Source organism: Pan troglodytes, chromosome 21, assembly GCF_028858775.2.
Source record: "Pan troglodytes isolate AG18354 chromosome 21, NHGRI_mPanTro3-v2.0_pri, whole genome shotgun sequence".
Classification (NCBI taxonomy): Eukaryota; Metazoa; Chordata; class Mammalia; order Primates; family Hominidae; genus Pan; species Pan troglodytes.
Window position 1 is genome coordinate 35,503,755 of NC_072419.2, and position 14,673 is coordinate 35,518,427.

A 14,673-nucleotide genomic window follows, 5' to 3' on the forward strand; every position below is an offset into this window, starting at 1 on the left:
ATCAGAGAACAGGCTCAATGATACTTCCACCACATTCTAATGATTAAAGCTAATGAGCTAATGATTAAAGCTAATGAGTCACAACACTGGCCCAGATTCTTGCGGTGGGATTAAGACAAGATAAAAAATGTTGAGACGTAATCATTGGAAGGAAAAAGAAGGTACTATTTTTATGTTAGAGAATAATGTTATTTACTTATGAAATTCAAATCCGCCTGTAAAATTTGACCAATTGAAGTATGTTTTAAAATTATCAGTTCCAAAAATTGGTTTCATACAAAATTGGCACATGAAAATTCATAGCATTACTATTTAAGAGTCTTTTATAAAATGTAGCCAAAATGTTTCATTCACAATAACAATTGTGTGCAAAGACCAGAATTCTCCAAAGGTAATTCTGGGAGTTCCCTTTGGGATGCCTAGGTGAGTAGCTATCTGGAGCCTCAGACTCCCACATTCTTCAGTGGGAAAAGCTTTACATGAGCTCAACTTCCTAGCGGCTTTCTCTTTCTGATGGGAGGTGTTAGAACCTGGCTTTCTCATGCAACTTCTGTGAAGCTCTGACAACTAAAGCCAGATTGTCTGCTTTGGTCAATCTGTTAGATCAATTAGTCATTTGATCTGACAACTAAAGCCAGATTGTCTGCTTTAGTTAAGTAGTCCAGATTACCTGCATAGTCAATTTGTTCCTTCACCAACATGGATGCCTTCACAATTGCTCTTTAAGAAGGATAAAAAGATAGGGGTGAGGTGTGGTCTATCTCCTGCTTCACTCAGGCCCTGGTGCTTCCTCAAGTGGTGTGAGAAACTGTGGTCCTGTGCGTTCTCTTCCAGACCCTTAGCTTATATATTTTCCCTATAAAACTTAGTCCTAATCCCAGCATTTTGGGAGGCCGAGGAGGGTGAATCATGAGATCAGGAGTTTGAGACCAGCCTGGCCAACATAGTGAAACTCCGTCTCTAAAAAATTAGCTGGGCATAGTGGCAGGCACCTGTAATCCCAGCTACTCAGGAGGCTGAGGCTTGAGCCCAGGAGGTGGAGGTTGCAATGAGCCGAGATCACACCACAGCACTCCAGCCCAGGCGGCAGTGAGAGACTCTGTCTCAAAAAAAAAAAAAAAAAAAAAAAAAAGAAGTCCCTTATGTGTGATGATAAAATTTGATGAAGAGCAACATTGGTGGACTTACACTACCAGAGATCAACATTTATTATAAATGTTCTATAATTAATACAGTGTAGTATTAGCTCAGGAGAGAAAAAATAGATCAATGGAAAAGAATAGGGAGTCTAAAAACAGATCCACATGTATACAGTGAGTCAGTTTATCAGCCTTGAAATACGTTGGAGAAATAATAGTCATTTTAATAACTGATGCTGGGTTCACTGGCTACTTAACACTAGTTCTTCATACAATTGCAGGCAATAAATACAAATAGCATGCAGCTGGCAGACTGGGATCAGTGGCTATGCCTCCACTAGACTGCCCATAGAAGCACATAGTAACAGCTACCAAAGGTGTCTGATCTGTCTTGTCTTTTTTTTAACTCATTTTGTTCAGGTATAATTTACATAAAGTGCAGACTTTAACCACATTTGTTTTAACAAATGTACATATCCTTGTAAATAATGCCCATTCAACATGTTAAACATTTTATTTACCCCAAAAATTTCCCTTGTGCCCCTTTCCCTTCATTTCTTTCCAAAAAAGGATATAATCACTGTTTTGGTTTCTATCACCATATGTTGGTTTTGCCTATTCTTGAACTTTATATAAATGAAATCATACTGTAAGATAATCTTGTATTTGGCTTTTTTTCATTCAACATGGTTTTCTAGATTAGTAATTTATAATAAAGAGTACTGCATATTTTATTATTGTTTATAAATTGTGTTCTAAAAACATTCTATGTTAGTAAAATTTATAGTAAACTTCTATAATGTACAACTTTTCTTTCTGGAGAGCCATTTATTAAACATTTATTAGCATATCACTCACAGAGGAGATGTAAGCCCAGAATTGGCCTTTTTCTTCTGAAGTCAACTAGCTTTGAATTAGAATGTAACATTAGTTATTATTCCTCATTCCCCACTCATTCTCTGTATCTACTTCCCTTATTTTTTTCTTTTATTTTTCTGCAGACACTATGGTTATTTAAGTGTCTACTTCTCTTTTTCTGCATGTCTTTGAGTGGAGACACTGGTCACCTTTGTTTCCCACTGTCTTTTCAAAGGTGCATGTTAGGGAACAAGAATATAGTGTCTCCCTCTGGAGCAGTAGATTTGTTTATGGCCCACTCTAGTGAAGACAGTGTCTCCCTCTAGGGTGAAGGGCAGTGGTTTTATTCCCACAGGCTATCATAAAAGATTCAGATTTCCTAAGCTTAGGGTTCTATTCCTACAACACAGCCCGCTAGGCCTGTGGCACCTGGCCTTCCATGTCACTCTATGGGATTAGAATGCCAGAAACCATTGCAAAGAATGACACTCTGGCTACTGCTGTGGTTGTGGCTAATAAAGTCCTTTGTCTCAGAGCCAGGAGTCTTTTGTCTTGTGCCAGCATCTGTGAGACTGTCAGGCTAACTTGTGAGCTCATAAATTGGTTACTTTCAGATCCTTGGTTTTTGATGGAAATAAATGTCTCTTAATCTTAGAGGCAAACTAGAGCTACCTGGAATGCTTTCAGCTTTTTACAATTTTTTACTGGTGAAATATACATAACATGAAATTTACCATCTCAACCATTTTTAAGTGTATAGCTTAGTAGTGTTAAGTACATTTACATTGTTGTAAAACCAGTCTCCAAAACTCATTTTATCTTGCAAAACTAAAACTCTATCCCATTCAACAGCAACCCTCAATTTTCCCCTGCTCTCAGCCACTGGCAACCACTTTACTTTGTGTCTCTATGCATTTGACTTCTCTGGGTCACATAAATGGAATCATACAGTATTTGACTTTTTTTTTTTTTTTTTTTTTTTTTTTTTGAGGCGGAGTCTCCCTCTGTTGCCCAGGCTGGAGTGCAGTGGTTCCATTTTGGCTCACTGCAAGTTCCGCCTCCAGGGTTCACGCACGCCATCTTCCTGCCTCAGCCTCCTGAGTATCTGGGACTACAGGCACATTCCGCCACGCCCGGCTAATTTTTTCCATTTTTAGTAGAGACGGGGTTTCCCCATGTTAGCCAGGATGGTCTCGATCTCCTGACCTTGTGATCCGCCCACCTCGGCCCCCTAAAGTGCTGGGATTACAGGCATGAGCCACCACGCCCGGCCCAGTATTTGCCTTTTTGTGACTGGCTTATTTAACTTACCATAATGTCCTTAAAGCTTATTTGTGTTGTAGAATGTGTCAGAATTTTCTTCTTTTGTACACTTGGGTTTCTTCCACTTTTCGGCTACTGTGAATAATGCTGTTATGAACATAGGAGTAGAAATATCTCTTCAAGACCTTGCTTTCAATTCTTTTGGACACATACCCAGAAGTGGAATTGCTGGATCATATGGTAATTGTATTTTCAATTTTTTCAGGATCTGCCATTCTGTTTTCTATAGAAGCTGCCACCATTTAACATAATGTTTTTAAGTTCATTTATATTATTATGCTTGTCAGTCTTCTTTTTGTGTTCAGAGTAATCAGGAAATTACCACAGTTTGCCCATTCTCACGTTGGTGAACATTTGTTTCCAGGTTTTGGAAATTTTGAATAAAGCTACTAAGAATATTCTTGTATTAGCGTTTTTGCAGACATATGCTTTGATTTCTCTTGGGTAAATACCTAGGAGTTGAATTGCTGTCATAAGCTAAGTGTATGTTATCTTTATGAAGAATTGGCTGTCCTTGTCTATTAACATAAAGAATGAGGTACTTTATTGTTCACTTAAAATCCTTATGTGGTCGGGCTGTGCGGGGTGGCACATACCAGTAACATACCTGTAGTCTCAGCTACTGAGGAGGCAGAGGAATCACTTGAGGGCAGGAGTTTGAGGCTATTGGGTGCTACAATCGTGCCTGTGAATAGCCACTGCACTCTAGCCTGGGCAACTTAGCTAAAAAAATTTATGTGGTTAAAATTTCAATGTGTTTATGAAATTTTTGTATAATGATTTTTTAAAAGAAAACTTTCCCATACTCCCAGGCACTAATTATTTTCAAAACATGAAGAATATGTTTTAAGTGGTGTCAGGCACAAATCTAATTTTAATTTTTTCTAATTGGATAGTCAAGGCTTTCAACATTTATTAATGAGTCCCTTTTTTATTTACTGATCTTAAAGGTCACATTTATACTACACTAGGTATATCCATTCCTGGAGTCTCCTATCTTTTATGTTTATCACTGAAATCTCTGACCTTTTTTTTTTTTTTTTTTTTGAGATAGAGTCTTGCTCTGTCACCAGGCTGGAATGCAGTGGCACGATCTTGGTTCACTGCAACTTCTGCTTCCTGGGTTCAAGTGATTCTCCTGCCTCAGCCTCCTGAGTAGCTGGCATTACAGGAGCCCGCCACCATGCCCAGCTAATTTTTGTATTTTTAGTAGAGAGGAGGTTTCAGCATGTTGGTCAAGATGGTCTCCTGATATCATGATCCACCCACCTCAGCCTCCCAAAGTGTTGGGATTACAGGTACGAGCCACCATACCCAGCCCATTTTTGTTTATTCTCAAACCACTATCTCACATCTTTAAGAATGATACTTTTGGTAGAAGGCAAGTAACAGTGAATATGCTAAGTGTATGTTTAACTTTACCATTTCTAAAAATGACTATACCACTTTATACTTCCATTAGCAGTCAATGCAAGATCACTTGTTCTACATGCTAACCAACACTTGGGATTTTTAGTCATTGGGATTATTTGTAGTGTTATCTCACTGTGGTTTAATTAGCATTTCCCTGATAAGTAATGATGTGGTTATCAGTCATTTTATCATGTGCTGATTGGTCATTTTATATCTTCTTTGGAAAAGAACTTTTGAAAGTTTTGCTTGTTTTTTGTTGGTTTGTTTCCTTACTGTTGAGTTGTAAGATTTCTTAATATAGCCTAGATACGAATCCTTTCTCAGATAAATACATTATGAATATTTTTTCCTAGTCTTGGCTTGCCTCTTCATTTTGTTAATGTTTTTAAGAGAGTAAGTTAATTTGATGAAGTTCTGGTTTATCTTTTTAAATTAGATTTTGTGTTCTTTTTTGCCTACCTATGAAATCTTTTTTTGCCTATCCCAAGGTTTTGAAAATGTTCTCCTATATTTTCTTGTATAACATTTGCAGTTTTAGCTTTTCATTTAGGTCTGTTACCTATTTTGAGTTCTTTTTGTGTATGATGTGAGGTAAGTGTTGAGGTTCATAATTTTCAGATAGGTGTCCAGTTGTTCTAGTGCTATTTTTTGAAACAACTTTCCCCCATTGAATTACCTTTGTGGCTGCACTGAAAATAAACTGATCATATATACTTGGCTGTATTTTCTGGAATCACTTCTGTTCCACTGATTTATATAGATATTGTTAAGCTTTTGCTATGTCTTGACTACAGGAGCTTTAGAACAAGTTTTGAAATCTGATACTGTTATTCCTCTAATGATGTTCTTCCTTTTCAAAAAATTTTGACTATTCTAGTTTTTTTAGTTGGCTGTTTTTTGCATTTCAGTGTAAATCTAAATATTAGTTTCTGCAAAAAGCCTGCTCTAAATTTGATTGATACTGTGTTGACTTTATAGATCAATTTGGAATTCTGGTTCTGGGTAAGATGGAGTAAGCCAGTGGCTGGGAAATTCTGGCCTAATGGTTAAATATGGTGTATTGACTGTTTTTGTATGCCCCCATGAAGTAATAATGGCTTTTACATTTTTTATTGAGACAGGGTCTCACTCCATCGCCCAGGCTGGCTCACTGCAGCATCAACCTCCTGGGATCAAAAAATCCTCTTATCTTAACTTCCTGAGTAGCTGGGACTACAAGCATGCACCGCCATGTCCAGCTAATTTTTTGCATTTTTGTAGAGATGGGGTTTTACCATGTTGCTCAGGCTGGTCTCAAACTCCTGAGCTCAAGCATTCTGCCCTCGGCCTGCCAAAGTGCTGGGATTACAGGTGTGAGCTACCATACCCAGCCTACATTTTTAAATAGTCAAAAAAATCAAAAGAAGAATATTTTATGACATATGATAAGTATGTAAAATTCAAATTTCAGCATTCATAAATTTTGGTTGAAACACAGTCATGCTTATTTGTTTACATATTGTCTATGGCTGTTTTCCTGTTATATTGGTACAGTTGTGTACTTATGATAGAGACCATATACAATGCTCTCATCACTTCATACTGCGACTCAGTGTATCATAAATCACAGTAACACAGTTATTACAAGTTAACAGATTTTTGAGTGCCATATGTATCACTCTACTATGATATTTTATTTATTTTGCATATTCGTCATGTCAAAACAAGAAGAGAAAATCAAATTTTGAATGTCATGCTTTTAAGGTATAGTAAAGTGTGGATTATTTTGTTAGAGAATCTGATGGCTGACTATTGTGTTTGTTATGCAGTGACAGCTGTACAAGAAGAAAAATTATAACATTAATACTGCCAGATTAAAAACTTATCCCAATATTTCCAAATCACAGATAATTATGGCCAAAAATAAAAAATTTAAAATGGAATATCTTATCAAAGCAGAATTACTTTTATGAAATAACAAATGAAAATGAGGCTATAACCAAAGTAAGTTTTAGAGTGGCTAATCTGTTAGTCAAGCAAGAAAAGTTATTTACTGATGATGAGTTGGTCGAATCATATTTTGCAGCAGCTGAAGAAATGTATCATATAAATTTGTCTAAGACTATAAGCCTTTTGACAAGGACAGTTTCTTAAAAAGTTGAGAACATTGGGAGCAGCACTGATAGTCACTTTAAAAACAAGATCATAAAAAATTCCCAATTATTGTTGCCAGTGATAGTGAAAATTTATCAGCCATAAGTGAACACAAAACAAAACAAAACTGAAAGACAAAATTATAAGAAAATTAAAATGAGAAAAACAGAGGATCAACAAATTTCTATTGCCACTTTGTATTTACCTCTGGGAGCCAAGAAACAATGCAACTGGGCTTAAGACCATCACTGAGGTGTACTTTTCTGGTGACAGATATTACCTGGATTTGTTACATGAATCTATTTGGCATCTCTGTGGGACCCCCAAAACTGTTAAAAAAGTAATTTTCAAAAAATAAAATCATAACTCTTACACAGGTATGAAAAGACCAGCTAGGGAATGATAAACTATTTGCAAATCATGTATGTGTAAAAGTCTTGTATAGAGAACATATAAAAACTCTCAAAACTCAATAGGAAAACAATCCAATTTTTTAAGCTAAAAGATTTAAACAAGCATTTCACTGAAAAAGATATACGTATGACAAAGGGGCACATGCAAAGATAATCAACATCATTAGTCATTAGGGAAATATAAATCAAGACCACAATGAAATATCACTACACATCTATTAGAACAGCTAAAAAAAAATAGCAACAATGTCAAACTCTGACAAGGATGTAAAGAGACTGGAAGTCTCACAAATTTCTGTTGGGAATGTAAAGTAGTAGAGCCACTCCAGAAAACAGTTTGACAGTTCCATAAAAATTAAACATATCCTTACCATACAACCCCATAACTTCAATCCTGGACATGTACTCCAGAGAAATGAAAACTTACATACACAAACAAATGCACACAAACCTGTACATGAATGTTCATAGTAGCTTTATTCATAATGGCAAAAAACTGGAAACAACCAAAATGTTCCCTAATAGGTAAATGTTAAACAAATCGTGGTACATCCATACCATGGAATACTACTCAGCAATAAAAAGGAATGGACTATTGATACACACACAACTTAGAGGGATCTTAAGATAATTATGCTAAGTGAAAAATGTGAATCTATTTTATGGTTGTAGTTGTATAACATTCTTGAAATGACCAAATTATAGAGATGGAAAGCAGATTAGTTGTTTCTAGATATCAGGAATGGTGGAAGGGAGGGGACTGGGTGTGACTATCAAGATGTAGCAAGAAGGAGGGCTTTGCAGTGATGGAATAGTTATTTATCTTGATTGTGGTAGTAGCTATATCAGTCTACAAGTGATAAAATACAACAACACATATTCATGGTATCAATATAATTCCCTGGTTTTGATGTTGTATTTTAATTAAGGACAGTATAATCATTGGGTGAAACTGGGTGAAGGGTACGTGGGACCTCTTTCTACTATCTTTTCAATTTCATATGAATCTGTGATTATTTTAAAATAAAATGTTTAAAAAATAATTGGATGCTTAGGATCTCTATAGAGGATTTTATTTATTTCTGCCAGATTTACAAGCAATACAGGGTCAGGGATTTAGTTGACTTGGATTTGGGTTTGAATACCTGCCAAGTTGGGCCTACTTCCCATTCAACTTTACACCTAGGATGCAGCCCTTTGGTGTTCCATACACAAAACCCAAGTGATTTTTTTTTTTTTTTTTTTTTTTGAGACGGAGTCTCCCTCTGTAGCCCAGTCTGGAGTGCAGTGGTACGATCTCGGCTCACTGCAAGCTCTGCTTCCCGGGTTCAAGTGATTCTCCTGCCTCAGCCTCCTGAGTAGCTGGGACTACAGGTGTGCGCCAACACAACCAGCTAATTTTTGTATTTTTAGTAGAGACAGGGTTTCACCATGTTAGCCAGCATGGTCTCAATCTCCTGACCTCGTGATCTGCCCACCTTGGCCTCCCAAAGTGCTGGGATTACAGGCGTGAGACACCACGCCCCAAGTGATTTTTTAAACCATGGTTATCCACCCCATCTTTGGCAGGTCCTAGACTCCAACTATCAGCTTCTCAGGTTTTTACCTTAAGGAATTGGCAAATTCCACCTCAAACTTTTTTTGAGATAAAAGTGGTCTCAAATACCTAGCTTACCTTAATGGATTTTTTGCAGAGACAAGGTCTCACAGCATTGCCCAGGCTGGTCTCAAACTCCTTGGCTCAAGCAATCCTCCCACCTCAGCCTCCCAAAGTGCTGGAGATTACAGGTATGAGCCATTGTACTCAGTCTAGAATCTGATTTGTTATGATGGTTTCCATATTTTAATCTGTCTCTTTTTGCACATATGCTGTTATTTATTTTTGTCTTTCTCTTCAGAGGGAAACTTGCTGAGGATTTGCATTGACTTTAGTTGAAGAGAATATGGTTTTTGTTTCCAATATTTCCAGTCCCTTCTATGAAGTATTGCAAAAACCAATAACTTGTATTTAATCTAGACTTTACATCAAATTTCTACTTTACAGAACATTTAAAAGAGCAGAGGAGAAAATATGGGGATGCCTTTAGACAAATCCAGAATTTAGACACCTAATTTGACATTTTTATTTCCCCAACAGTTCAAGGAAATAAAAAATGGTGGTGGTAGTGCTGTGTGTGGGAGGGTCGGGGTGGGGGCACAGTTTTAGAGTAAATGACTTCTTGGTGAGATAACAATCAAATAAAATGGATCAAAATATTCGGATAATGACTGGAATAAACCAGCTGTAAAAGTACTTTTCCCCCAAAAAACAGGATTCAAATTGGGATGCATGTTAGATAATACTAAGAATTGTTAATTTTATTTCATGAGGTAACGATTTTGTGGTTATGTTAAAACATCATTATTTTTAAGTGATACAAATAGTATTGGGAAGGGATAAGTCCAGGGATCTACTTTAAAATATTTCAGTAACAAAATTCAATAGTCATAGATATTGCCTGTATGGCAAAATGTTGGGAAGTGTTGAATTTAGGGTAGGCGCATTTGGTGTTTCATGTTATCATTTTCTTTTTTTATTTTTCTTTTTTGTTTTTGAGATGGAGTCTCCTCTGTCACCCAGGCTGGAGAGCAGTGGCACGATCTCAGCTTACTGCAAGCTCCACCTATTTGTGTTAATATCGAAAGTTTCATTAAAAAATTTTTTCCTGCCCAGAAGGAAAGTGGTAAGTACATACTTCCTGTAGTTTGACTTGTTATAGTTATCTGGAGTCCGTCTCCCATCTCAACCTACCCACCTCTTCCTGAATAACCATAAATTCACATGGCTTAAACAGATTTGTAGAAAAGATACGTTTATGTTAAATATGTGAGGTCAACGGGCAACAGAGGAATAGCCAATTTGAAGCCTGATTTGAATTCAAAAAATTTCAAGACAGGAGCCATTTTCCATATCATATTTTCTAAATTTCCTGCCAGTACAGCTTCCTTCATTTTTCAGATACAACTTGCTCTTTCTGTGCTTGATTTCAAGACTGATTTGTCCTTGGAATTCCTTGTGGATTCTTGGCATCTTGAAATCAATTGTCTGTGCCAGATAGCATAAGCAGAGGTCTAGATGAGTACAGGCACATATAAAGAGGCAACGGAGTTAAACCACGTCTGAGATTCCATATTCCTGTCCAGTGGACAGCCCAACTCCCTTTTAGAATCTTGTTTCTTCTCGTACTCATCACTTTTCCGCTAAAGTGTGTTTCTTTTCATACTAAAACCTTCGCTTTTATCCCCAAATAGTTATATTTTCTTTATATTTCCACATGCTCGTTTTATCTTGAGGAAAAAAATTACAAAAATAAAAAGCCCAAGCGCTCATCGCGCTAGAGAAGTGACTTTCAGTTTGAACGCCCTGAACCAACAGAATGAGCTGCAGGAAGGCGGAAGCACTAGCGTGCTGGGCATTCTGGGAACTGTAGTCGGAAGTATTTTCGCCCAGGCTGGTGGAGTCCTTGTCGTCATTCCGCTTAAACATTCTGGGAAGTGTGGGTCAGACGTTTCATACAGTCGACAACACTTCCTCTTCGGGAGTACAGGGTGTGGCCCTCTCGTGTGACTCCGGACTCTGGGAAGTGAGTCGCAGGAACTTCCGCTCCAGGGAAAGTTGCGGCCATCATGCTGCATGTGAGACTTGAGCCCCAGCGACGCTTCTGCGCCTCCTCAGCCTGGGTGAGGGACCAAAGATGGTCAAGGCCCTCTGTCTTGAGGAGGAAAAGTGGCAGCCGGCGGAGGATTAGGATTGGAAGTGTTTGCGTTTCCCTCGACTCAGTAGAGCTTTCTAGTGTTAGGGGATGTTCCTGAGTCCCGGGTTGGGGAATGAGGCAGGGTCTTGCATCATTGGGTTTGATGGTTTCTTGGGTCCTGTACTCCCGTAGCCCTTCTGTTGGACCCACCAATCAGCATTGCTGCTTCCTAGGGAAGTTTTTGTGGCGTTGGAAATATTGTGTATCTTGATCGTGTTGGTAGTTACATGTCTGTACATATTTGTTAAAACTCATTGAACTATACACTTAACAATAGTAGACTTTATAATGTATGTACATTGCACTTCAATAAATGTGACTTTTTAAAAGTGTCTGGAACTTTATTTTTTTTAAGTGGCAGGACCTCATTACAAGTAAGTTCAGAACTAAGTTAGGACTACTATAATCCTGCTAGCACCACCCTCATGTAAACATTTTCATTTTGGTTTATTTTATACGTATATAGATATTTGCTTTTTATTAAATAATGTGTAAATTTTAAATTAGTATTTCAGTTAGTAATGTACCATAAGTTAATTTTGCTGTTTCCCACATTCTTCATAAAGTTCATCTTTAATGATTGTGTTGTATTGAATTGAGTGACTGTGCACTTGTTAAACCTGGGCATCTGGGATGTGTTTAAAAATTATTCTCATAATTTTATGTACATATGAATTGTTTTACAATTTAAGAGATATATGCTGACTTCCATGCCTCTGTTCATCTTTTTTGTCTATCCTACTTGGGGTACTCATTTCCATGGTCATACTATAGGCCTTAAATTAGCAATAGCTGCAATCCCTCCATAGTCTCCATTTAAGGCATTACACTCTGCTCTACATATTCTCTTGCCAGATCTTCCTGTGGTTTACTGTGATATTGACTTCATCAATTTCTACAATTCATTGATCCTATTGCATTTTCAATATCCCTTATTCATCTCATATCCTCAATACCAACCATATCTTTTCTCTTCTTTCTAGTATAAACAGAAGACTTACACTTACATCTAATTGTTCAAAATATTGTCCTATGACAACCGTAGACTTAAGGAACATTAAGAAAGTATTTTGATTTTCCCCCATTATTTTATAGAAGAGACATGCAGGGTCAAAGGGATTATGAATGGATGCTCTGTGAGCCAGTCAATAGCATATGTCCCAAAGGCTACAGGTTAAGTATATTACCTGGCCCAGCAGCTTTAAAATCATCTTTTGGTCTCCTACTCTAGACAGCAAACTTCAGTTCAGGCCCCAGTGATGCTATTATGTGAGGAATATTGACTTGCCTCTGTTTTTGTTTTTAAATAACATCAGATTTGGTATCAGTTATCACTTAAAAGTTATTTGTGAGACATTTTCTCAGTGTATGTGACCTTGGCTGGGAAGCATTGCTTTAGAGGTGCAGAGATCAGAGATCAGATAACTTTGATAAGTCGGTATGTGCAATGGTAGAAGTATTTTAAACATGCCATGAAAGGGGATATTTCAATTCATAGCATCTATTTTTGGGGAAAAGGCTCCCAAATAGTATTGGCTCAGTCAGTCAGATCACTTGTTTGGAGATAGGGTTGGTAATATGACTCTATGCACTGTGCATACTCTTAGATTCAAGCGTCCCATTCAAGGAATTTATATTATGGTAGCACTCATTTAAAGATCAAGAAAAAATGGACATGGGTGTTCACTAAAGCATACTTTTGTGAACCCAAAAGTATGTGAGACAGGTCTCAATCCATTTAGAACATTTAGTTTGCCAAGGTTAAGTACGCACCTGCGACACAGCCTTAGGAGGTCCTGACGACATGTGCCCAAAGTGGTCAGGGCACAGCTCGATTTTATACATTTTAGGAGAAATCAGGCATCAAACAGTATGTTTAAGTTATACATTGCTTAAGTCCAGAAAGGCAGGACAATCTCAAATGGGAGTGGGAGCTTCTACATCATAGGTAGATAAGAGACAAACAGTGGCATTATTTTGAGGCTCTGATTAGGCTTTTACTGAATACAAAACTCACACGTGAGAGGTGGGTAGACGAATAGTGACTTAGGTCTTAATGTTGCTTAGTGAATATGCATTATTACAGAAACAATAGGTAAGAGGAAGCAATCAGATATGCATTTGTTTCAGGTGAACAGACGAATGACTTTGAGTTCTGTCTGTCCTTTGTCCCACACCTGTGAAGATAAGCTATCAATTTACATTACCAGGGTGAAATTCAACAGAAATGCTTTTGGATAAAGATGTTCAGGCCCACAGGGAATTTCCTTGTCGACAAATTATGAAGGAGGTATGTAGCTTTTTCTTCTTTATAGCTATCTTATTAAGAAATAAAATGGGAGGTTTGCCTGACACAGTTCCCAGCTTGACTTTTCCCTCTGGCTTAGTGATTTGGGGGTCCCGAGATTTATTTTTCTTTCACATTTTGCAAGACTATGGATGCTTAATAGGATGAGATTAGCAATTGAAAGAGAAAAAATTTTGATTCTTAAAATCTTCTCCCTTTCCCTCAAACTCTTTGAACCTTGTTCTTCTTCTAATGGACATTTGTGTGCATGATTGAGGTGTAGTATCTTAGGTGCTGTAGGAAACAGTAATATTCAAGAATGTGCTGTGATCTCCACTAAGGAGGTGATGCTACTGAACAAGGCCAAAATAAATCTACCTATGGAGAAGTATTCTTGCCGAAAACGATGAACCTTAATCTCATCTGCTCTCTAAATCTAAATTGTAGTTTACCAGAGCCACAAAAGATATTCAAGAAAATGTTAAATGGCAGCATAATGAAACATTTTTAAAAATCCAGAATGTGGGACATCTTACTTGACAACTGAACTGATGTCTTCTATAGGCCAAAAGCATGAATTTAAAGTGGATCAAAGGGGGGATACTCTTCCAGATTCAAAGAGACTCAAGAGAGAAAACAATCACATGCAAAGAATGGGTATTTTTGAGATGACTGGAAATTTTGAAGTTTCGTTTTGTAGGGTATAAAATAATATTAAGGAATTATTAACTTTCTTCAGTGTGATAGTTGTATTTTTGTTATATTAGAAAATGTAATACTTTGAAGTATGCATGGGAGTGTTTAGGGGGAAAATAATACAGTGTCATGATTTTGTTTTAAAATTACAATAACAAAAAGGGCAGAAAGACAATATTGATAGATAAAGGAAGTGTGGCACATGTTGAAAATTGCTGAATCTGGGTGATGAGGTGATGGAATACTTCACTCTTTACTTCTATTAATGTTTGAAAATTTTCATAATATAAAGGTATGAAAATGTTTAGTTCTTGTCCAGAAGAAAAGTGGTAAGCAGAACCTTCGTGTATTTTTATTTGTTGGATTTTCTGGATTTGCATCCAACTGTCAATTGACTCACCTGAATGAAATACAGTTATTATTGTATTTATGATAATAAGAATAGGGTGGAAGTGGGTGATGTGATATTTGAACTTGAACAAAAAGAAATTTCAAATTTTTATATATTTATCTCTTTTCATATTATAATAATTCCTCCACATGAACACACCTCCTTTCATTCACCTCATGAGCCATGTTTTACAGTGAACAATTAAAGTCAAGGAACACCCAAAAGC